Here is a 24,434-nt window from a genome sequence, read left to right as displayed (position 1 = left end):
GCTCAGAAGGCAAGGCAAACATTTAATGGTTCTAAATAGCCCTGAATGTTCCTTGGTGACTTTTCCCAGGTCAGCCTATTATACAAGCGATTGCTCTTATTACTGTTGCCTGGGCAATTGTAAAATATAGATAATATTTATCAAAAAGATGGTTGTAAAAATGTCTATGGAGCTTGTCCATGTATTAATTCATTTAATAAATATTTATTTAGCTCTTATTTTATGTCAGCTAATATATGAGGTGCTGAGCCAGGATTTGTGTAATTCCTCGTAGTGTGTTTGAGTGTGAGTTGTTAAAATAACTGAAGCCGACCTCAAACTCTGCAAACACTGCAGAAAGATAGACACATAACCCCTCATATTAGAATCCTCCTGAATGAACAAAGCATCTTCCAGTCCAAAGAGATGTATTCTTTTTTTTTTTTTTTTTTAGTTTTTTGACTGCACCGTGAAGCCTGTGGGATCTCAGTTCCCCAACCAGGGATCAAACTCTTGCCCACTGTTGGTGGGAGAGTGTGGAGTCTTAACCACTGGACCACCATCCAGTGTGGTGGTTAAGTCACCATCATTCTCAATGGTAAAAATTTGAACTTTGGTTCCTCTAAGATCAGGAACAAGACAAGGATGTCCACTCTCACCACTATTATTCAACATAGGTTTGGAAGTTCTGCCACAGCAATCAGAGGAGAAAAAAAATTAAATCCAAATTGGAAAAGAAGAGAATATTATATTTTTGGAATCTCATGATTTCATTAATTAACTTAGGTTTGGCCCTAACACAATAATTCAGAGGAAGGCCTCCAAGGAGGACTACCTTTGAGGCAAGACATGAATGATGGAAGAAAAACTGTTAATTTGAAGGATTGGGAGAGACAATAAACAGTGTAGATGCCTGAAACAGTTATTCTGTGTTCAAAGAGTCAAAAGAATGCATCATCCAAGCACCATATAAGACATCCTCTCCCTCCATAAGCACTAAATGAGCAACACAAGCATTGACCCAATTTGCCTCGAAACGGAGGCTCAACTGTGGTCACACAGACTCTAGAAGATGGTCCATTCGTTGTTTTGTAGTCCTACATAATGTCCAGAGATATACCTTACTGGCCCTGGAAGCAGTAAAGCAATATCCATTGAAATGCCCCATGTCCAGTACTCATTGTCTGTGTCTACACCTTGTTAATCCTGCTCCCTTATCTTTGTCATCCCTCCCTGCTCCACGCTCACTGTGCTCAAACTTCCTTCCCCAGTTAAACTCAGCTCTCAGCAAAGAACCCAGAAAACTCCTTCAGACTAAAATAGAAGCAGATGGTCTCCCTCAGTCCACAACCCAGAATGAGAATATTCACCGTCAGCCTGTCTAAAAGAAAAGTATTATACTGGAATTTAAGCATGGGCCTGTGTGCATGCTCAGTTGTGTCTGACTCTTTGAGACCCCATGGACTGTAGCCTGCCAGGCTCCTCTGTCCATGGGATTTCCCAGGCGAGGATATTGGAGTGGGTTGCCATTTCCTTCTCCAGGAATCTTCCCCATCCAGGGATCAAACCTGAGTCTCCTGCACTGGCAGGTAGACTCTTTACCATCTGAGCCACCTGGGAAGTCCTTTAAGCATGGGAATTGGGACTGTCTGTCTAACTCAGCTACCATGAGGTCACCCCAAATTCCAGCCTGATTTAAAAAAAAAAACTTTATAATCAGTCAAGACTTCATATTATTTAATACTAAATTTAAGCCAGATATCTATCTTCTAAGCCAGTAAAACCTAAGTACTCAAAGCTTAAATAATCTTCATGTGCTTTCCTTCCCAAAAGAGCATCTATGGAGAAGGTGACCTGTTAGAACTTCTCTGGGATTAATTAACTGTGCTCGGTTCTAGGCTGGTTAGCAGCGTCTCTGACAGTGAGAGCAGAGCAGGTGACCCAGACAGCCTGGCAAGTTACAGATGGTTTTTCACAGCTGTCCATGGAAGCACAGAGCCCAAGTGCAATCACATTTATTGCTGTTAAAAAAAAAAATCATCTCCACAATTAAATTTACTGGCCATGAAATAGTTATTGCTTTGCTTGTACCAGAGTGGTTAAGTTGCATTTTTGGCTTTATTGGATTTTTTTATTTCCTCTAATGGCTGAGGATGCTTTCCTTCACAAAGAATTTGTAGCTCTAACAGCATGCCCTGTTGGTCGCTTAAAAAGCTCTGAGAAGAGAGGAGAGAAAGAAGACAGATCTGGGAATCACTGTGGCAGTGGAGCTGGAGCTTCCAGACTGAAGGCCAAGGACTTCAGGAAACTGCGGTTATTCTTTGGCTGTTGAGGTCTTTAATGGACCAGAACCTGGTGGTCTGGAGACGACCTATAAGAAAGTAAAGGAGAGAGAAAGAGGCTGATATTCCTTGGTTTACGCAGAAGGCCAATAAAGCCCCTGGCACGGGGCTTGCTCTGTTCACGGAGGCCTCAGGCACCTTCTCGATGGGGTGAAGGCGCAGAGTGCCTTCTCGAGAAGGTCTTAGAAGCCCGGGCAGGAAAGTGAACTCAGAGGGCCTCTGCGCTCCAAAGAAATAGCCAGAGAGAGAGAGAGAGAGAGAGAAAGCAAGACACGGGGACCAAAGCTCTGATGGACCAAAGGTGTTTTATTCAACATTGTGTGAGTATTTATACTGTCTTACAAGGCAGCTATTTTCAGCAGAGATAAAATCAAAACTTACAAGTTATCAAGGAAACGTGAGGTCATCCATATGAAAGAGAGAGGGTTGTAAATAATCACTTTTACTGTATGGTTCATAAAAAGGAAGAGGGTACTTATCACTATATAGAAAAACTAACGAAGGAAATGCCTGGATTCCTCAGCCCCCGGGAGAGGCTTGCCTCTTCTCTTAATTCCTGAATATTCAGGAATTAATAAGGAACAGAGAATTCCTGACAGATCCAAAACAGCACACAGGAAGCCTCCAGTTAAATGCTTCCTGACATTTGGCTTCCCACAGGCGGTGCTAGTGGTAAAGAACCTGCCTGCCAATGATGGAGGTGCGGGTTCAATCCCTGGGTGTGAAGATTCCTTGGAGAAGGGTGTGGCACCCCACTCCAGTGTTCTTGCCTGGAGAATCCCATGGACAGAGGAGCCTGGCAGGCTACAGTCCATGGGGTCACAAAGAGTCAGACACGACTGAAGCGGCTTAACAGGCACGCATGCCGCTGTTTCAGAGGGATACGGAGCCCACCCTTTATGCCCCGAGCACTGTCACAGCCTCACACACGTCTGCCCTCCACGTGATGGATAAAACATTAACTTCAAGGTGGTGTTCCAATCACAGTGGCTTTTTATCATTTATTATAATAAGGTAACCTGTGCTATCTTTTGCTTGAAGAAGACGACTCCATTCTTGAAACCATAGACAACCACTGACAATTTAACATGCTATAAAACACAAGAATAGCCTTCAATGATAGTAGCTTATTAGGAGTACAACTCTTCTCAGAACCATGGTCATGTCAAAATGCAGATTTTTCAACCCTCCAGGACTTCAGTTGAGGGAGTGGTGGCTTTTGTAGGCATGAACTAGAGAGTAAATTTTGAACACATCAAAAGTCCACAGATTTTCTTGGGAGAAATGGTTATGAAGAATATTCTCCCAAAAAGAGAAATTTCAGTAGGTAGAACATCAGCAGAAAATGTCAACTTGCTCAAGTCTCAAAATAAAAAGGAGGACATGGCTACTCATTATTCAAAACCTGGGTTGCCAGGAGCCCCAGTTCAACAGGAAACATTGACTGGTTGTCATGTGAGGGAAATTCAGCTCCCAGTTTGTACATGTGCCTGAGACTCAATTCTGCCAGGGGGCCAGTACATTCTAGACATGAACCAAAAGACCATGTCCACCATCAGATGCAACCTCCAAGGGGAAGGAGCCGATCATGATGTTTCCAGCCCTGGGACCAGGAATATTGGTGTGGGTGAAGGAAAGTTGTTGCAACTTCATATTTTATAACATGAAAAGTTGCCTCATTTTTTTCATGCCTGGAGGAGAGAAAGTTTGCTTTGGGTGAAGCATGCACTACTGCTGCTAAGTTGCTTCAATTGTGTCCGACTCTGTGCAACCCCATAGACGGCAGCCCACCAGGCTCTGCCATCCTTGGGATTCTCCAGGCAAGAACACTGGAGTGGGTTGCTATTTCCTTCTCCAATGCATGAAAGTGAAAAGTGAAAGTGAAGTCACTCAGTCGTGTCCGACTCTGCAACCCCACGGACTGCAGCCTACCAGGCTCCTCTGTCCATGGGATTTTCCAGGCAAGAGTACTGGAGTGGGGTGCCCTTGCCTTCTCCGGAAGCATGCCCTCAGTTTAGTTCAGTTCAGTTCAGTCACTCAGTCGTGTCTGACTCTTTGCAACCCCATGAATCGCAGCATGCCAGGCCCCCCTGTCCATCACCAACTCCTGGAGTTCACTCAGACTCAAGTCCATCGAGTCAGTGATGCCATCCAGCCATCTCATCCTCTGTCATCCCCTTCTCCTCCTGCCCCCAATCCCTCCCAGCATCAGAGTCTTTTCCAATGAGTCAACTCTTCGCATGAGGTGGCCAAAGTACTGGAGTTTCAGCTTTAGCATCATTCCTTCCAAAGAATTCCCAGGGCTGATCTCCTTCAGAATGGACTGGTTGGATCTCCTTGCAGTCCAAGAGACTATCAAGAGTCTTCTCCAACACCAGAGTTCAAAAGCATCAATTCTTTGGTGCTCAGCTTTTTTCACAATCCAACTCTCACATCCATACATGACCACTGGAAAACCATAGCCTTAACTAGACGGACCTTTGTTGGCAAAATAATGTCTCTGCTTTTGAATATGCTATCTAGGTTGGTCATAACTTTCCTTCCAACTAGACAAAGTTAAATCAAACTATCTGTCTATAAACAGCTCAAGGCAACCTACTGTCATGCCATAGCACTTCCGGGCTGTAACTTCCTTCAAGAAAAGAATTTCCTCCTGACCATTCAACACTGTGCCTGGACTGTAGCAAAAATTCAATACATATTTGTGGAATAAATTACTGAATTTCTAAGTAAGACACTCAAGGCTGAGTTGGATCTCTAAGTTGCCCCCTTTCCTGTTACACTGAGAGAGTGTTGTTTTCTGTGTCTCTGAGATGAGTAGCTAATGTAGGAAAGCTAGGTAATTTCTTCAAAGAGTATAGTGATTCTAAGAGGCTGATGCCTTTGGCCATTGTCCCATTTTCCAAGCAAATAGATGCAAGCAGTAGGTTGAAAGAGACTTGCCCAAACACAGACTTTGATGCCAAAAGTCTCTTGAAGCATTAAAGAGCTCTGAAAAGCCTGACAGTATCAAGTATGTATTACTATTGAAATTTCTAACTTTCAGAGAAGCAGGAACATTGTATGACATCCCTTATATGCGGCATCTAAAAAGACATGATACAAATGAACTTATTTACAAAGCAGAAACAGACTCACAGACTCCGAGAATGAACTAATGGTTGTGGGGGTGGGCGGAAGGGCAGGAAGGATGGGGGAAGGGATAGTTAGGGAGTTGGGATGGACAGATACACTCTGCTATATTTAAAAAGAATAACCAAGAAGGACCTACTGTATGGCACAGAGAACTCTGCTCAGTGTTATGTGGCAGCCTGGATGGCAGGGCAGCCTGGGGGGACATGGATACAGGTATGTGTATGGCTGAGTTGCTCTGCTGTGAAACTGTCACAGCATTGTTAATCAGCTATACTCCAATATTAAATAAAAAGTTTAACAATAACACAGTAAAAAAAAAAAAAAGAAGAAGAAGACAAATTTTTGACTTGAATTCCCTTCCCTAAAACTAAAACCATAGAGGAAAAGGGTGGGGGTGGGGGGGACTTCCCTGGCAGTCCAGTAGTTAAGATGCTGTGCTTCCATTGCAGGGAGCATGGGTTCAATCCCTGGTCAGAGAACTAAGATCCCACATGCTGAGTGGCATGACCAAAAATAAAGTAAAACACTAAAGGAAAAGAAAGAAATGAGTGTTGCCTGAGCGTTACACTGTGAAACCCTCAATGCTCTAGACTACAACCATAATTAAATCAAGCCTTACTCTTTGCCCAACGTGTACCTGCTCATAGTTCAATCCCAGCTCTCTAGTCTGTAACTGAGAAGACCCTGATGCTGGGAAAGATTGAGGGCAGGAGGAGAAGCGGGTGGGAGATGATGAGATGGTTGGCTGACATCACTGACTCAATGGACATGAGTTTGGACAAACTTCGGGAGATAGTGAAGGACAGGACAGCCTGGTGTGCTTCAGTCCATGAGGTCTCAAAGAGTCAGATAAAACTTAGCGACTGAACAACAACTCCCCTAAGAGATCATAAGATCCTTGAGGACAACGACCTCATGCTACTACTCATGCTATTAGTGTCTGTGACTCCTCAGTCCAGCACAGGGGTGGGCACAGGCTCAGTGCAGCATCAGTGGTTGCCAGATGCCATTTTTGGTCTTTGTTCATGCTGCAGTGAAATCCCTGATAAAACTTGTCATTTCTGTGTTTTTGAGACCAGATTTGTATCTCATCTGCCCTTACTCTTTCTGTTATTTCATTTCTTTTACTTTGTTGAGTCCATAACATCACCAAAGGGCAAGGCTGAAAACCCTAGAGACAGGATCAAGGCAGGCAGTGAGCGACAATCCCACAGTCGTCCCTTATTCCCAGGCCAGAGCCTAGAAACAACCTCATTCTCTAAAAGATAAGACTCAGTTAAAACACCCACCTCCAAGGTAGTCCTTCCTTTGCTCAATCTTTTGCCAAAGAAGTCAGACCTTAATAAGAAAGATTTTTTAAATGTAAATTGAGATTTAATAGCCAAGAACCTTCCTATCTTTTTTCCACCATGCATCATTATCATCATCATCACCATCATTATTAAGTATTTACCACATACTATTCTAAGTCCTTGGTTGGTAACTAACAACCCTAATATTCATATACTTGTATACATTTGTATACATATGTAAATATACACAATATTTTATATGCATATATTTTTCCTTTTTGTTTCTTTTTCTTTTATATATATAGTGTATATTATTTGTGTCTTCATTTTTCAGAGAAGAAAAGTACCCAATGTCCCACAACTAGTAAATACCATAAATAGCATTGAAACCAAACAAAATGAATCCAAATCTGCCTTCCTTACCTTTCACATCTAAACTGGAAAGTATTACTTTTAATCTTCCCTGTTATGAGTGTTAGCTTTCAAGCATGAGATTCTTAGAGAGTGAATCTGAGAAAAGGACGTGGAAAATTACCACCTGAAAATAGTGATTATGGTTTACTTCTGCATCCACATTTATTGAGCAACTAGTATATGTTAGGTACTATTTTAGATGATGGAGATAGAAAAAGCAAAAATTCCTTTTTGAGTCCAGACTCGATCTTCAAATTAGAATTCAAGCTTCCCCACTTGCATAACTATGTAACTGAGAACGAATCACTCAGCCTCTGTCTGGGCTGCAGGTTCTTCATCTCTTAGTCAAAGATGATAATGTTAATACCCTCTATGGAGTGGTCTAAGGATCAAGCGGAAATCATGAGACCAAGTTGTTGCAATGGCTGATATAGCCATAGTTAATCATACCTCCACCACTCTCTTCTTCACTCTATTTAGCCACGTTGGTGCTGGCAGATACTTCCCCACATATGCTCAGAGAACTCTCTCGGCTGTTTTGCTCAAATATCACCTTTGAAGGAAGCCAATGATTATTAGAAAATCCCACCTGTCATTCCCTCCCTCTGACATGCCTGATCTCACTTGCCTTAAATATATTTTTTTTTCCTGTGACATCTATAACCTTTTTAACATGTCATTTAATTTAAGGATTTACTATGCTTGTAGTCCATCTATTCCTTATCTATTCATTTTCTTTCATGGAGACAAACATTTTTGTCTATTTATTCACTGCTGTATCCCGATTACTGGAAAAGATCCTAGTTCACAATAGTTACTCAATAAACAGAGATTGAATGAATAAATATACATGAGTTTGCATAGCACTTGGAAAAGACCCTGATCCTGGGAAAGACTGGAAGCCAAAGAAGAGGGTGGCAGAGGATGAGAATGCTAGAAAGCACCACCGACTCAGTGGACATGAATCTGAGCAAATTCCAGGAGACAGCGGAGGACAGATGAGCCTGGATTGCTGCAGTCCTTGGGGTTGCAAAGAGTCGGACAGTGACTCAACAACAACAGTGCTTGGCCTATATTGCTCAAAACACTGTTATAACGTGCTGCTTTTCTCTAGGAAGCTCACGGTTTAATTAAAAAATAATCAATTTGAAGACATTTCCCCAAAACACTTTTTTTTTTGGTTGCAAATTTTTCTCTCCCTGACAAAGCTCTTTTCAGTTTGACTGGCATTTACATTTTTCTTGCACACAGCATGTACCTTTCCTGGATGACATATTCTTCTGGAGACTGATTCTGCTCGTTCTGGGCTTTTTGCCAATTCTGTCATATGCTGGGCAGTGACTGGGTAGGAGAAGCTAGCCACTCTATGATTTGGTTCTCTTGAGAATAGCCTTGACCATCCCACAAAGTGATTATTAGTACCATTTCTTGGAATCTTACCATGTGTCTTTCTCTGTTACCAGGATGCTGGGTATAGAGAAAGGACCAGAGGGGTAAGAATGCATATAGCATACAGGCAGTAGCTTCAAGGACTGCCCAGTACATGATTCTTTCAAATAAAGCTTAATAGATGAGAATGCTTGTGTTCAAATCATGGCTTTACCATTCTCTAGTCTTATGTGACCTTGTACAACTTAACCTCTTTCAGTCCTGAGTTCCTTGCCTGAAAAAAAAAAAAAAAAAAAAAAAAACCACTGTGATAATAATACTAATTCATCAGATTATTGAGAAGTAAAAATTATGCCTAGGAAAATAAGAGATAAAAATGTCCAGAGCGATGCTTGGTACATTGCAGATACTGCTTAATAGATCCTAACTTTTAATATAAACATCACCTGACAGAACAAAGAGAAAAGTGAAAGTCACTCCATCGTGTCTGACTCTTTGCGACTCCATGGACTATACAGTCCATGGAATTCTCCAGGCCAGAATACTGGAGTGGGTAGCCTTTCCCTTCCCCAGGGGATCTTCCCAACCCAGGGATCGCAGCCAGGTCTCCCACATTGCAGGTGGATTCTTTACCATCTGAGCCACAAGGGAAGAACAAAGGCGTATGAAATAAGAACCAATAACCATCAAGGTTTAAAGGAGCATGAGTGGCATTAGAGTCAGAGGATTCAAGATGGCGGCAGTAATCCTGGAGAGCTCTTCTTCATTCCTTAATTCATTTTCCAAACATGTAGTGAGAGAATCTGCTGCTTCACCTCGAGGAGTTTTAAATCTGATAGAGGAACCAGGCAAAGGAACAAAATGTTTGGTGAACTATGTGATGGGAGCACCGAGAAATGTCACTCTGATGACAGGGTGATGTATATAGATAGAGTGCTGGTGAGTTGGCACAAGAAGACCTGTCTGGAATTTTTATGTAAATTTCCAAGTGAGATGTGAAAGTTTGAAGCAAGGATACTGACAGTAGGAGAGGATAAAAGCAAGGAATATTTAACAGGTCGCCAATGGATTCCCTGGTGGCTCACTGGTAAAGAACCTGCCTGCCAATGCAGGAGACTTGAGTTTGATCCCTGGCTAGGGAAGATCCTCTGGAGAAGGAAATGGCAACCCACTCCAGTATTCTTGCCTGGAGAATCCCATAGACAGAGGAGCCTAGTGGGCTACAGTCCATGGGGTCGCAAAGAGTCAGACGTGACGTAGCGACTAAACACCTTCCCCTCTTTAAAACACTTTCTTCTCTTGGATTCCAAGACATCACACTCATGTTTTTCTTCCCACTTCCCTGGTAGCTCCTTTTCAGCAGCCTTGATTGGCTTGTTTTCTTCTTCTATCCTGTTTACCTTGGGTTTTCCAGGGCTTACCATTAGGACTTCATCTTTCTTCTGGCTACGCTCATCCCCTTGGTATTCCCATTAGTCCCATGATATGGCATTTCACCTATCTTGATAACCTTTAATTTCTTCTCTGTAGATCAGATATCTGCCTTGAACTCCAGATTTGTATAATATCTATAATTGTCTTCTTTACCCATCCACTTGGCTATCTAACAGGCGTCTTTAAGCTAACATGCCCCCAAACAAGCTCCTAACCTTCTGCCTGATACCTGTCCTCTCCTTGGTTTTCCACATCTCAGTTCATCACAACTCTCTTCCTCGAGTTGTTCAAACATAAAACTCAGAGTGAGGAAAGTGATCTTGACTTCTTTTCTCTCAGTTCTGTTGATTTTACCTTCAAACTATCCCAAAACTACTTCCCTCCAATTCCATAGCTCTCATCCTAGACCAAGTCACCTTCTTCTCTCACCTTAAAATTTTCAACCATCTCCTAAATGGTCTTCCTGTTTCCGCTCTTGACCACCTGCAGTCCAGTCTCAACCCAGTAGTAAGGCTTGATGCTTTCAGGACCATGAGTCAGGTAATGATACCCCTGGGCTCACAGATTCACAAGGCTCCTAGCTCTTTCAAAGTCCAAAGGAACTTCCAATAACTAAAAAGCCCCGAAGCAATACAGTCTCCATCATCTCCTTGTTCACCTCTTCTAACTCCCTCCTCGTCACCCTTGCTGGTCTCTTGCTGTTCTTGAAACACTGCAGGCACGCACGATTCCACCCGAGGGCTCTGCTCCAGCTCTTCCCTCTACCTGAGTCTTTCCTTAAATAGCCCCGTGGCTTCTTTCCTCAACTACTCAAATGCCATGTTTCTAAAGACCTTTGCTCATCACATTGTTGTTGTTTAGTCACTCAGTTCCATCTGACTCTTTTTCGACCCCCATGGACTGTAGTCCCCTAGGCTCCTCTAATCATGGACATTTTCAGGCAGGAATACAGAGTGGGTTGTCCTTTCCTTCTCCAGGGGATCTTCCCAACCCAAGGATAGAACCCTGTTTGCACATTTCCTGCCTTGCAAGCAGATTCTTCACCACTGAGTCACCCAGGAAGCTCTTCCTCATCATACTGTTTAAAATTAAAATTCCTACCTCCACCATGCCTTACTCCTTCCCTGCCTAATTGTTCTCCATAGTCCATATCATCTTCAAACATTTTATATAATTTGTTTTCAAAACTGTTTGACTTACCCTGTAAGAAGGTAAACTACAAGATGCCAGGAATTTTGTCTGTTTTGTCCAGTGGACAATTTTGGTACCTAGAAGATTGATACTCGATACAATAAATAGTATCTGAATGAATAACTAAAATGGTAATTCATTGAATGTGAAGAGAAAGGGATTGGAGATAAAGATGACTCTAACATAACAGTACTACTTTTATTGAACAGAATAAATGAAATCCCCTTATGTCTGGAAGTTGATAAATTAAGCTTGGACCATTTTTTATTTAAGGTTCTTTAAACTAATTAAATTAATATGTCTAGGTTGACACTAAGAAGTAGGAGCCAGGAAAGACGAGTTGGAGGGACCTAGATATCACAATGATGTAGAAAAATGCAAGTAGCCACAGGCAGAACAAGAAGGAAGAAACCTGGGAACTGAGCACTTAGAGGGTACAGAGAAAGAGAAACATGATAACTGTCTTCTCCACCACTCTGCCTACAGTGCCTGATATAACAGGCTCAATATTGATCATCGATACTTGCTCCTTGGAAGGAAAGCTATGACAAACCTAGACAGCATGCTAAAAAGCAGAGACGTCACTTTACATTACTGCTTTACACTTTTCACTAGTGCTTAAGAGGTACCAGATATTGTAACAGATGACTTTACAAAAGTGTTGGAGAAGACTCTTGAGGGTCCCTTCGACAGCAAGGAGATCAAACCAGTCAATCCTAAGGGAAATCGACCCTGAATACTCATTGGAAAGACCGATGTTGAAGCTGAGGCTCCAATACTTTGGCCATCTGATGCAAAAAGCCAACTCATTGGAAAAGTCCCTGATGCTGGGAAAGACTGAAGGCAAAATGAGAAGGAGGTGGCAGAAAATGAGATGGTAAAATATCATCACCAACTCTATAGACATGAATTTGAGCAAACTCTGGGAGATAGTGGAGAACAGAGGAGCCTAACATGCTGCAGTCCATGGGGTCACAAAGAATCAGACATGACTTAGCAACTGAACAACAACATTGACTCTCAAAATTCAGATGCCACTGTCCTTGACAGAGTGTGTGCTAAGTTGCTTCAGTCGTGTCTGATTCTTTGCAACATTATGGACAGTAGTCATCCAGGCTCCTCTGTTCTTGGGATTCTCCAGGCAAGAATACTGAAATAGTTGCTGTGCCCTCCTCCAGGGGATCTTCCCGACCCAGGGATCAAACCCATGTCTCTTATATCTCCTGCACTGGCAGGTTCTTTACCACTAGCCCAACAGAGTAACAGGGACTACGTTTACCCTCTAACTGAGAAAAATAATAAAACACAGACAAAAATCTATGAAAATACAGTTTCAGATATTGAACAGCAAATTGAACAGGACTTTAATCCCTGTCACAGGGGAAACCAAGTAGGTGAACACTGTGATAACATACTGCCTCAGGATGATAAACTTACTTATCATCTTACTTATGATAAACTTACTGTTTGGAGAGAGTTTTCAGCTGCAATGTAGGGAAGGTGTACCCAGAGTTCACCAGTTGCCCTGAATTGAGAAGACAGGGTTCAGAATTCAGGGGGACATCAGTTTAGTTCAGTCCCTCAGTTGTGTCTGACTCTTTGCAACCCCATGAGCTGCAGCCCTCCAGGCCTCCCTGTCTATAACCAACTCCCAGAGTTTACTCAAACTTATGTCCATCGAGCAGGTGAACCATCCAACCATCTCATCCTCTGTCGTCTACTTCTCCTCCCACCTTCAATCTTTCCCAGCATCGGGGTCTTTTCAAATGAGTCAGTTCTTTGAATCAGGTGCCCAAAGTATTGGAGTTTCAACTTCAGCATCAGTCCTTCCAATGAATATTCAGGACTGATTTCCTTTAAGATGGACTGGTTGGATCTCCTTGCAGTCCAAGGGATTCTCAAGAGTCTTCTCCAACACCACAGTTCAAAAGCATCAATTCTTCAGCACTCAGGTTTCTTAATACTCCAACTCTCACATCCATACATGACCACAGGAAAAACCATAGCCTTGACTTTTGTTGGCAAAGTAATTTATCTGCTTTTGAATATGCTGTCTAGGTTGGTCATAACTTTTCTTCCAAGGAGCAAGCATCTTTTAATTTTATGGCTGCAATCACCATCTGCAGTGATTTTGGAGCCCCAAAAAATAAAGTCAGCCACTGTTTCCACTATTTCACCATCTATTTTCCATGAAGTGATGGGACCACATGCCATTATCTTAGTTTTTTTTAATGTTGAGCTTTAAACCAACTTTTTCACTCTCCTCTTTCACTTTCATCAAGAGGCTCTTTAGTTCTTCACTTTCTGCCATAAGGCTGGTTTCATCTGCATATCTGAGGTTATTGATATTTCTCCCAGCAAACCTGATTCCAGCTTGTGCTTCTTCCAGCCCAGCGTTTCTCATGATGTACTCTGCATAAAAGTTAAATAAGCAGGGTGACAATATACAGCCTTGATGAACTCCTTTTCCTATTTGGAACCAGTCTGTTGTTCCATGACCAGTTCTAACTGTTGCTTCCTGACCTGCATACAGATTTCTCAAGAGACAGGTCAGGTGGTCTGGTATTACCATCTCCTTCAGAATTTTCCACAGTTTGTTGTGATCTACACAGCCAACGGCTTTGGCATAGTCAATGAAGCAGAAATAGATGTTTTTCTGGAGCTCTCTTGCTTTTTCAATGATCCAACAGATATTGGCAATTTGATCTCTGGTTCCTCTGCTTTTTCTAAATCCAGCTTGAAAATTTGGAAGTTCACAGTTCACGTATTGCTGAAGCCTGGCTTGGAGAATTTTGAGCATTGCTTTACTAGCGTGTGAGATGAGTGCAATTGTGTGGTAGTTTGAGCATTCTTTGGCATTGCCTTTCTTTGGGATTGGAATGAATACTGACCTTTTCCAGTCCTGTGGCCACTGCTGTGTTTTCCAAATTTGCTGGCATATTGAGTGCAGCACTTTCACAGCATCATCTTTCAGGATTTGAAACAGCTCAACTGGAATTCCATCACCTCCACTAGCTTTGTTCGTAGTGATGCTTCCTAAGGCCCACTTGACTTCACATTCCAGGATGTCTGGCTCTAGTTGAGTGATCAAACCATTATGATTATCTGGGTCATGAAGATCTTTTTTGTGTAGTTCTTCTGTGTACTCTTGCCACCTCTTCTTAATATCTTCTGCTTCTGTCCTTTATTGTGCCCATCTTTGCGTGAAAATTTCCCTTGGTAGCTCTAATTTTCTTGAAGAGATCTCTAGTCTTTCCCATTTTATTGTTTTCCTCTGTTTCTTTGCACCAATCACTGAGGAAGACTTCTAAACCACTTCAGTATTCTTGTCTTGAGAACCCCATGAACAGTATGAAAAGGCAAAAAGATAGGATACTGAAAGATGAACTCCCCTGGTTGGTAGGTGCCCAATATGTTACTGGAGATCAGTGGAGAAATAACTCCAGAAAGAATGAAGAGATGGAGCCAAAGGTAAAACAACACTCAATTGTAGATATGACTGATGATAGAAGCAAGGTCTGATGCTGTAAAGAGCAATACTGCACAGGAACCTGGAATGTCAGGTCCATGAATCAAGGCAAATTGGAAGTGGTCAAATAGAAGACAAGACAAAATGTCAACATTTTAGGAATTAGTGAACTAAAATGGACTGGAATGGGTGAATTTAACTCAGATGACCATTATATCTACTACTGTGGGCAGGAATCCCTTAGAAGAAATGGAGTAGCCATTATCAAAAAAAGAGTCCGAAATGCAGTACTTGGATGCAATCTCAAAAATGAGAGAATGATCTCTGTTCGTTTCCAAAGCAAAACATTCAATATCACAGTAATCCAAGTCTATGTCCTGACCAGTAATGCTGAAGAAGCTGAAATTGAACGGTTCTATGAAGACCTACAAGACCTTTGAGAACTGACACCCAAAAAAGATGTCCTCTTCATTATAGGGGACTGGAATTCAAAAGTAGGAAGTCAAGAAACACCTGGGGTAACAGGCAAATTTGGCCTTGGAATATGGAATGAAGCAGGGCAAAGACTAATAGAGTTTTGCCAAGAAAATGCACTGGTCATAGCAAATACCCTCTTCCAACAACACAAGAGAAGACTCTACACATGGACATCACCAGATGTTCAACACGAAATCAAACTGATTATATTCTTTGCAGCCAAAGATAGAGAAGCTCTATACAGTCAGCAAAAACAAGACCAGGAGCTGACTGTGGCTCAGACCATGAACTCCTTATTGCCAAATTCAGACTTAAATTGAAAAAAGTAGGGAAAACCACTAGACCATTCAGGTATGACCTAAATCAAATCCCTTACAATTATACAGTAGAAGTGACAAATAGATTCAAGAAATTAGATCTGATAGAGTGCCTGATGAACTATGGATGGAGGTTCGTGACATTGTACAGGAGACAGGGATCAAGACCATCCCCAAGAAAAATAAATGTAAACAAGCAAAATGTCTGTCTGAGGAGGCCTTACAAATAGCTGTGAAAAGAAGAGAAGTGAAAAGCAAAGGAGAAAAGGAAAGATATACCCATTTGAATGCAGGGAGGCCATAGTGGAAAGAATTTGCAACACAAGGAATGGAGAATACATAGATACACAAGAGTCCTCTAGAGATTTGCAAAGCGTGCCCCTCAAAACTTCAAATGACTTGTAATGCTCACATATATTTGAAGAAAATGGTCAAGGCCAGGAGAAAAAAGCACCCAACAGTATCAGGAGGAAACCATCTTGAGAGGTCACACATGGCTGGGCATAGTTCCTGGGCCCACCAGTTCAAAAGAAAGAAAAAAAAAAAAACTACCATATGACTCATCATGCTGAGCCCTTAGAAGAGTAGTGCCTCAGTAAAGGGAAAAACTGCTAATTAAGGGAAAGGGAGAGAAAACGTGTCTCTGGGGCTGTGCAGTTTCTCTCAAGGAGAGAGACCGTCCAAGTGTTCAACGACACTGTTGCAAAAAGATCCAGAAAGTTCCAGTTTAAGAGAATTCCATGGTTTTGGCTCTTAGGACTTGAATGAGAATAACCTTGGTAGACATTGGATAGGCAGAGGGTAGAATGGTCTGTGGGGAGGAAATATGGAGCATTCATAGGACAGTAAAAGTATGATAATAAACTGGTTTACAATCCCAGATCAAACTAACAAGGGCCAAGGAGAATATACTCTGGGGAATGACAAGGAAGGCAAAAATATGATAAATTTCATATAACCCATAGGGGAGAATCACAAAGTTACACTATTTGGTTCCTTATTTCAAACTTGCAAACTAATTCCAGGTATAATTAAAAATTGAACTGATATTTTGCAAATGAACAGAGGTTAAAAGCAAACAATATATAGAAATCAAAGGAAACTTGAAGAAAGCATTTAAAGTCTAAAATTAGGTGACAGCCAAACTGTAGTTGTGACAGTAAATGCAATTCAGTGAGCATATCTAACATCAAAAAGAAGGCATACTTTTTTTCCCAAAAGAAGGAAAGCTGCCGAGGGTTGCAAATTTTATATTTAAAAAAATGATTGCCTAAAAAGAGTGGAATTGCCTCTTTTGCAGATCTGTTTATACCCTAAAGATAATTCTGTTTTGTTCCTTTTTGCCTGAAGGCAGAGCAACAGATTAAATGACTTTCAAAAGTTCTTTCCATCTGTGGTTGCAACAAAACATAACATAAGCAATCAAATACATCAACTCTTCTGGGATAGACTACTATATTTCTAACAGAAATAAATCTGAGAAGGAATATCCATTGAAAGATTGATTGTATTGGAGAAAATATCCATCACATGTAAAGACAGGAAGACATCCATCTGAGATAAACACCAAATGAATTATGATAGCAAAAAAATGGAAAAGTCAGCCACAGTAATAAATAATATTGTAGCATTGCATGCCACTGTTTGCACATTTTAGAGCAAGTTCGTTGAGAACAATAAATTACTCTAAAACATATTATCAACTGCCAATTCTTTATTAGAAAAGAAATAAAGTTGCTGTGGTGTGGTTATATACTCATTAATGGATAAATAAGAATATCTAGATATCATGGAGGCAAGAGAAAGAAGAGAAATTGAAGACCTATCTCATCTCAGAATATGCAGCAATGTAAAAGTCAAAATACCTTGGAAGAAGAAATAAAATCATTAAAATACATTTCTTTGGGGAGAGTATCAGAGAAAGAAACAACTAGAATCCTGAACTAACAAGTTGTTGTTATTGTTTAGTTGTTCGGTCAGTCAGTTCAGTCGCTCAGTCGTGTCAGACTCTTTGGGACCCCACGGACTGCAGCACACCAGGCCTCCCTATCCATCACCAACTCCTGGAGCTTCCTCAAACTCATGTCCATCAAGTCGGTGATGCCATCCAACCATCTCATCCTCTGTCATCCCCTCTCCTCCCGCCTTCAATCTTTCCCAGCATCAGGGTCTTTTCCAATGAGTCAGTTCTTTGAATCAGGTGGCCAAAGTATTGGAGTTTCAGCTTCAGAATCAGTCCTTCCAATGAGCATTCAGGACTGATTTCCTTTAGCATGGACTGGTTTGATCTCCTTGCAGTCCAAGGGACTCTCAAGAGTCTTCTCCAACACCACATTTAAAAAGCATCAATTCTTTGGCCCTCAGCCTTCTTTATGGTCCAATTCTCACATCAATACAGGACTACTGGAAAAACCATAGCTTTGACTGTACGGACCTTTGTTGGCAAAGTAACGTCTCTGCTTTTTAATATGCTGTGTAGGTTGCTCAGCTGTGTCCAACTCTTTGCAACCCCATGGACTGTAGCCTCCCAGGCTCCACTGTCCATGGAATTTTCCAGGCAAGAATACTGTAGTGGGTTTCCATTTCCTTCTCCAGGGGATCTTCCTGATCCAGGGATCAAACCCAAGTGTCCTACATTGCAGGTGTATTCTTTACCACTGAGCCACCTGGGGAGCCTGAGCTAGTACGTACCAAGATCATAATCAATCCCATTTGTCCTAAAGGAGATGTGAATACTGGATGAGCATAGATGTTATATGTCTTTAGGTCCTTTAGATTTTGGTCCTAAATCGCTGTGGAAACACTGGCATCTATGAATCACAGATTTGTTCCAGACAATAAGGAATTATGTATATACCATCTTGAATGGCCTAATGGTGTTTTTCCCCAGGAAATATACTTGCAAATAATTGTATAACATTTTAATGGGAAACATTTTGGCCTGGATTAAATGTACAAGTCAGGCCTTGTTATAACTCCCACTTCAATTATGCAAAAATTGAGTTTCCCAGAAGCTGGAGAGTTGCTTTTATATGTCAGGGATAAATGGCAGTGCTGGAGTTTCAGCCCCCATCACCAACTCCTAGTGGAGAGAACTTTGCAGGGTCTTTACAAGCAATCCACATTAATAAAAGATTTTATTCCATCCCTGGCGGAGCCTGGTGGGCTGCTGTCTATGGGGTCGCCCAGAGTCGGACACGACTGAAGCGACTTAGCACCAGCAGCAGCAGCATGCATCAAGATTTGTGTGTAGTCACTATTGATCCAGAGCAGATGAGGCAGGTCAAGTGCAGTAGATGCCAGAGGAACAAGTGAGAAGAAGATGTGAGAAGAGCAGTGTGAGCAGAGTCATATGTCCAGGAATCTGTTCTCAAGTCAAAAGGGGAGCAGAGGTTTATGTGCAGGGCAGTCAGAAAGCCAGAGGTCTAATCTGAAGGTGGACAGGTGGCTGAAGATATGTCTTGAGTGGAGACAGAAAGAGTCCTAGAGTCCGGGTGAGCTAATACAAGGATAGCAAGTTATCCTTTATTAAGTTAAAGGACTGTTGCTATCCATCAGATGAGGAAACTGAGGTACAGTGGGGTTTAGTGTTTTAACTCTCTGATCCAACTCTCAGGAAGCAGGACCCAGTCCTTCTGAATCATCATCCCAACAGGCTAAAATTGAACAAAAACAAACAGGCAAAGCATATAGATGACTTTGTTTGGTTTTTCCTTTCTTGGCAACGTGGTGCAGTATGCATGCAGGACCTTAGTTTCCCAACTAGGGAAATCCATGCCCCCTGCATTGGGAGCACAGAGTCTTAACCACTGGGCCACCAGGGAAGCCCTACATGACTTTAAAATCAGATTATTTAGCCTTGTGAATGGAGACCAAGGGAAAAGGGAGGCAGAAAGAAGGTGAGAGTTTTGTTCCACAAACTGGCAAAGTCTAAAAAAACTATGGAACTTTGGTGATTTTGTTGAATTTGTGCTCGGTTATTTCTAATGAGCTTGAGCATAATCAACCAGAGGTTTCCTCTTTGTTTTCCTGTGTGTGTAAAAGCAAAAAAAAAGGAAAACTAAGGAAGGAAGAATTGACACGAAGGGTGAGGTTGGTCCAAAGACAACAGCCCTTGCTCAGCCAAATGACAGACCAGGATGTGAGCTGATTACCTTTCCCCGTGGTTTTTAGAGGAGAGAGGAAGAAAAAAAAGTATAGCAGAAAATGCTATTGTCCAAGTGGGGATAATTATAACAGAGAGGAAGGGAGCCAGACGGAGGAAACAAAATTACCCCAAGTAGAATGCAGGCTGCCCAGCAAGGGAAATGGCAGAGCAAGCGCATAGAAGACAATTAGGTTGGGAAGCTATCTTCCAAGGGAAATTAGAGGAACCCCATTGCTTGTGTAATTAAACACAGATATGGTACTATAGGGAACATACCTAAGGAGATGGAGGAAGAATAGAAAAGCCCATCTGAGGATCCTGGGCATTTTCATAGAAAATTATGAACAAGGGGAAAGCCCTGCCTCACCGCAGGTTTATTATGGATAAAAAATAAACCAGCTCACGGCTGATGTTCCTCTGCATCTAAACTGTGGTTCAAAGTCTTCTCATCCCCTCCCTCTAATGGTACCTATGTGTTTTAAGCATCAATCTTTCAGCATTTCATTGCGAATATTTGAATTTAACAAATATCTCCCACTGTGTCAACATCTCATGTATGTTCACACTCTTCTAAGTGATAAGCATTCACACAGTCATAACAAATCACTAGACGTAGCCTAAAGAACTTTACCATGCTTTGCTTTATAAACTGCAGCGGTTAGGACTTCCCTGATGGTCCAGTGGGTTGAGAGTCTAATGCCAAGGCAAGGACACGGGTTTGATCCCTGTTCCGAGACAATCCCACCCACAGTAGAGCAACTAAGCCCGTGCACTGCAACTGCTGAAGCCTGAGTGCCTACAGTCTGTGCCGCACAAGAGAAGCCACTGCAATGAGAAGCCATGCACCACAACAAGAGACTATCCCCCGCCCTCGTGGAAAAACAGAAAGCCTGCACAAATCAACAAAGACCAACCAGAGCCAGAAATAGATAAAATCTTTTTAATTAAAAAAATAAATAAGTTGCAGTGGTCAAAGAAACAGGCTATGGAGTCAGGATTGGGTTCTAACCCATTAGAAGTGATCTTGACCAAGTCGATTAACCTTTCTCAGTTTCATCATCTGTAAAATGGGTATGAAAATATCTTTCCCTTAAGATTATGTGATGGTTTAGTCACTAAGTTGTGTCCAACTCTTGCAACCCCATAGACTGTAGCCCACCAGGCTCCTCTGTCCTTGGGATTCTCCAGGCAAGAATACTGGAGTGGGTTGCCACTTCCTTCTCCAGGGGATCTTCCTGACCCAAAAATTGAACCCGAGTCTCCTGCAGTGCAGACAGATTCTTACTGACTGAGCTACGTGGGAAGCAGCCTTAAGATTATTGTGGAGAATAAATCAGATGATCAGGTTTTGTTAAATTAACACAGTGTCTGGACAAGACATGCCACAGAGCCTCTTAGTGTTATTGATAATGATAGTCATAAAAACAAAAGGTATAGCTCTCAAGGAATTACAGAGAGACCTGATAGAAAATACAAAGCATGCCTTTTACCTCTTAGTTCTAGGTATTAGAAGGTGCTCAGTGACTGTTGACTGATGTCATTTCAGCATACGATAATAAAGGGTTCTTATGAAAGAGTGATGACATGCAGGCATTTGTTATATCCAGGATCATTTTAAGAAAGATATAGAGAGAAGAGGCTAGGAAGCACCCATTTCTTATATTCGTGTAAGAGAGAGAGCTTTCTTTAAAAGTCTGTAACATAAGTAAATATAAATTGTTCATAGGACTTACCTGGCAGTCCAGTGGTTAAGACTCTGTGCTTCCCATTCAATGAGTGTGGCTTCGATCCCTGGTCGGGGAACTAAGATCCTATATGGCATGTGGTGCAGCGAGAAAAAAAAAAAGATCATTCACACTTTATTGCTGAGGCAATCTTGACTCTGTGATAGAAGCATAAGAGGTTTGGAATCAGAAGCATGAGAGTCTGGATTCCAGAACCACCACTTTCTCAGTTTTAGTAAGAACTTCTCTGAGACTTCTTCATCCTCATCACAAAGGGAAATAATTATCTTCTCTCTGACTACTTCACAGGGCTGTTACAAGAATTAATTAATACTGTATGTGGAGGAGCTTTGTAACATAATGTCTAAATACTACCTTACCACATTAATATCTCACAGGAAAGTAAAGTGAATCTTCAGCAAGAAAACAGGAAGTGATGTCAGTGCAGTGGGCCCTGCATGAGAACAGGGGGTCTGGTATTCAGCCATTTCTGATGGTGACCCAAGATTTCCTTCCTTTTATGCAGCCAGCCACACCATATTTAATCTATTCTTTAGAAAAAAAGAATTGTACTTCCAGGAAAAACTATACTCTGTCTAGAGGATACCCCTCCAGATGATCTGATTCTGCACTTTCCTTGTCTTTGAGTATGTTATAGCCGTGTAAATTATAGGTAACCGATCACAATGTAAAATAATTCTTATATATGGACATGCATAATTCTGTTTTGCCCAGTAGAGATTCAATTGTCTTCTCTCCCACTCTGATAAAAAATTAGTTCACCACCTTTCATATACTCATGCCAATTATTCCTAATCTATAGATATGTCTTTTCTTCAAATTTTCTTTTGAATCAGTTATAATATATGCCTGATTCCCTCAGGAGGGATTAAGCAAAATCTTTAACGTGTGTTCATTTTTGTCTGTATGAGAATAATACATCTAGTCTTTTTTAGAAATTACATTTAAATGGCTTGTTCATTTATCATTTATCCCACAAACATTTGCTGGGTAGTTATTCTGTGGTCAGCTCTGGCCAGAAACTTCAGCCTAAAGAAGTTAAAGAGGTCATCAGAGTACCACTTAGCACGCTGCAGCAGTATGGTAAATTCAGGTACCTGCCTCCTCCCCAGTCTTCACCCAGCACACAACAAAAATTTGATCATTGTGTGTTGAATGAATTTTAAGTATCTTTCCCCAAAGACACACAGTCTAGTAATTTCTGTTCTTGTAAAGGCCTTCCAACTAAAGCCTAGACAGTGCTAGGCATGTTGAAGACCTTTGATGAGTGTTTGTTGAATAAATGAATGTACAGTCTGCTTTTAAAAAGAGACTCACAGTCTGCTGACTTTTCTGGTCATATCAAGATCCACCATCCCAGTTTGCCCAGAGCCCCACACTTGTTAGGTACGCAATCCATATCTACTGACTGATTTCTAAGGCATGGCAGATGCAAAAACCCAATCTAAGCATTAGATCCTCCTCAATTAAATCCCCTCCTTACAAGTAAAGCAATTATTAGTCTTTATCGTTATTTCTAGAGTGCTTTGATTTCCAGAACAAAAATTCAGTGTCTTAGTTAACTTTTTCTTAGTCTGAGAGGTTAAATTTTTATTATTATTTTCAGGAGGTTGATGTCATCCATGTTCCTTTGCTAATGTTTATTCCATCCTCTTCAACCACAAACCTGGTGTTCATTTTAATCAGACAAGATGTAACATGGTCTCTGTCACATCACTGGCAAGAACACCAACATGACCATCAAGTTGCTTTCTTAAAATGGGAAGTAAGAGTTGTGCTACAAATTCCTAAGCTCTTCACAGAGTGAGGATAAACCCATGTCTGGCAAAGATAATTTAGTAGATAGAATTAGGTATAAATCTTATCTGAAAAAATAGAAAGAAACTGTGTTTAGAATGAAGTACAAATCATTGTCTCCAAAAGTGAGTGGGAATAAACCTTGAAGAGACTTATTGATAAGCCTCCATCTGCCCTGAAACCTTCTCAACACCAGTGGGGAAGAATGTTCTTCACTGACCGTGCTATAAATACAGCTGGCAGGAGAGGGAGTTTTATGGTCTCTGAATGAGTTTGGATCACTGCAAGGGTTGCTCCTGAAACCAAAGGGAATTAAATTGGCTGCTCCAAGAGCTCTCAGAAGGTTGAAATGTGCTATTGTGCCCATAGCACGTGTGACAGTTGTAGTCAGTCTGGTATTTTCAGCAGTAAAAAGTGGGGGAAAAAAAAAAAGTCAAATTGACTATTTAAATTAACTAAGTTGTTGACATCCCCAACAACTGGCACAGTTGGGTCTAGGCCAGTTGGGCAGAAATTTCACAGTGGGAGGAACCCCCAGAGGCTCTGTGAGATTTTGGGATTTTCAAGTATTATTGGATCCAACACAGAAGCACTGGAGCTGAAAAGTCACCAGAATATGGACTGCATTCCCAGAAGGGATCTTACCTTCTCACCCCTCGATGGAAGGCCCACCACTGTGGCTCTGACTTTAATGCCCTGGCAGGGAGCAGCAGCTGGTGGGGATCCTGTTTTGCCCAGTCACTCACTCCAGGGGCCCAGTTCAGTTCAGTTCAGTTGCTCAGTCTTTGCAAGCCCATGGACGGGAGCGTGCCAGGCTTCGCTGTCCATCACCATCTCCCAGAGCTTGCTCAAACTCATGTCCATCAAGTTGGTGATGCCATCCAACTGAGAGTCATTTCCTAGGCAGGTTGATAAGAAGTCTAGGGGTCCCCAAGGAGAGAGGGGTCTGGAATTCTCAAGGAGGAAGAAAGGACAAACTTTTTTTTTTTTTCCCCTCTACATTCCTTAGGATTATGTATCCTGCCTGAGGACAGTCTCTGGATTAAACCTTCTGGCTAATCCTGTTATCTTAAAATGTACATTATGGGAGTAGGTCTGGTGAGGTCTTTACAACCTCCAGACATTCTTTGGATTCATTGGAGAGTATATAATTCCATTGCTAACACTAGCAAGCGGGTACTCTTTCTGCCCCCTTCTGATGCCTATGTCAGAAACTTTCTCTATCTCCATTATACTTTAATGAAACTTTATTACGCAAAAGCTCTGAGCAATCAAGCCTTGTCTCTGGCCCTGGATTGAATTCTTC

At 41.6% G+C, this 24,434-nt stretch overlaps 1 long non-coding RNA gene across 1 annotated transcript in view; it reads right to left on the bottom strand.

Annotated features, from left to right (window-relative positions):
- Nucleotides 1-24,077, bottom strand: part of LOC129653836 (uncharacterized) — a 67,899-nt gene extending 43,822 nt beyond the window's left edge. The window contains exons 1-2 of the long non-coding RNA XR_008715230.1: nucleotides 23,774-24,077; nucleotides 21,320-21,397 (exon numbers count right to left, since the gene is read on the bottom strand). This is a non-coding gene — a long non-coding RNA (uncharacterized LOC129653836). The remainder of the gene's footprint in view (nucleotides 1-21,319; nucleotides 21,398-23,773) is intronic.
- Nucleotides 24,078-24,434: the final 357 nt, after the last annotated feature.

The sequence above is a fragment of the Bubalus kerabau genome, chromosome 5 (assembly GCF_029407905.1).
Source record: "Bubalus kerabau isolate K-KA32 ecotype Philippines breed swamp buffalo chromosome 5, PCC_UOA_SB_1v2, whole genome shotgun sequence".
Lineage (NCBI taxonomy): Eukaryota > Metazoa > Chordata > Mammalia > Artiodactyla > Bovidae > Bubalus > Bubalus kerabau.
Note: the sequence above shows the minus strand (reverse complement) of the source record. Positions and strands in the feature narration are given on the sequence as shown.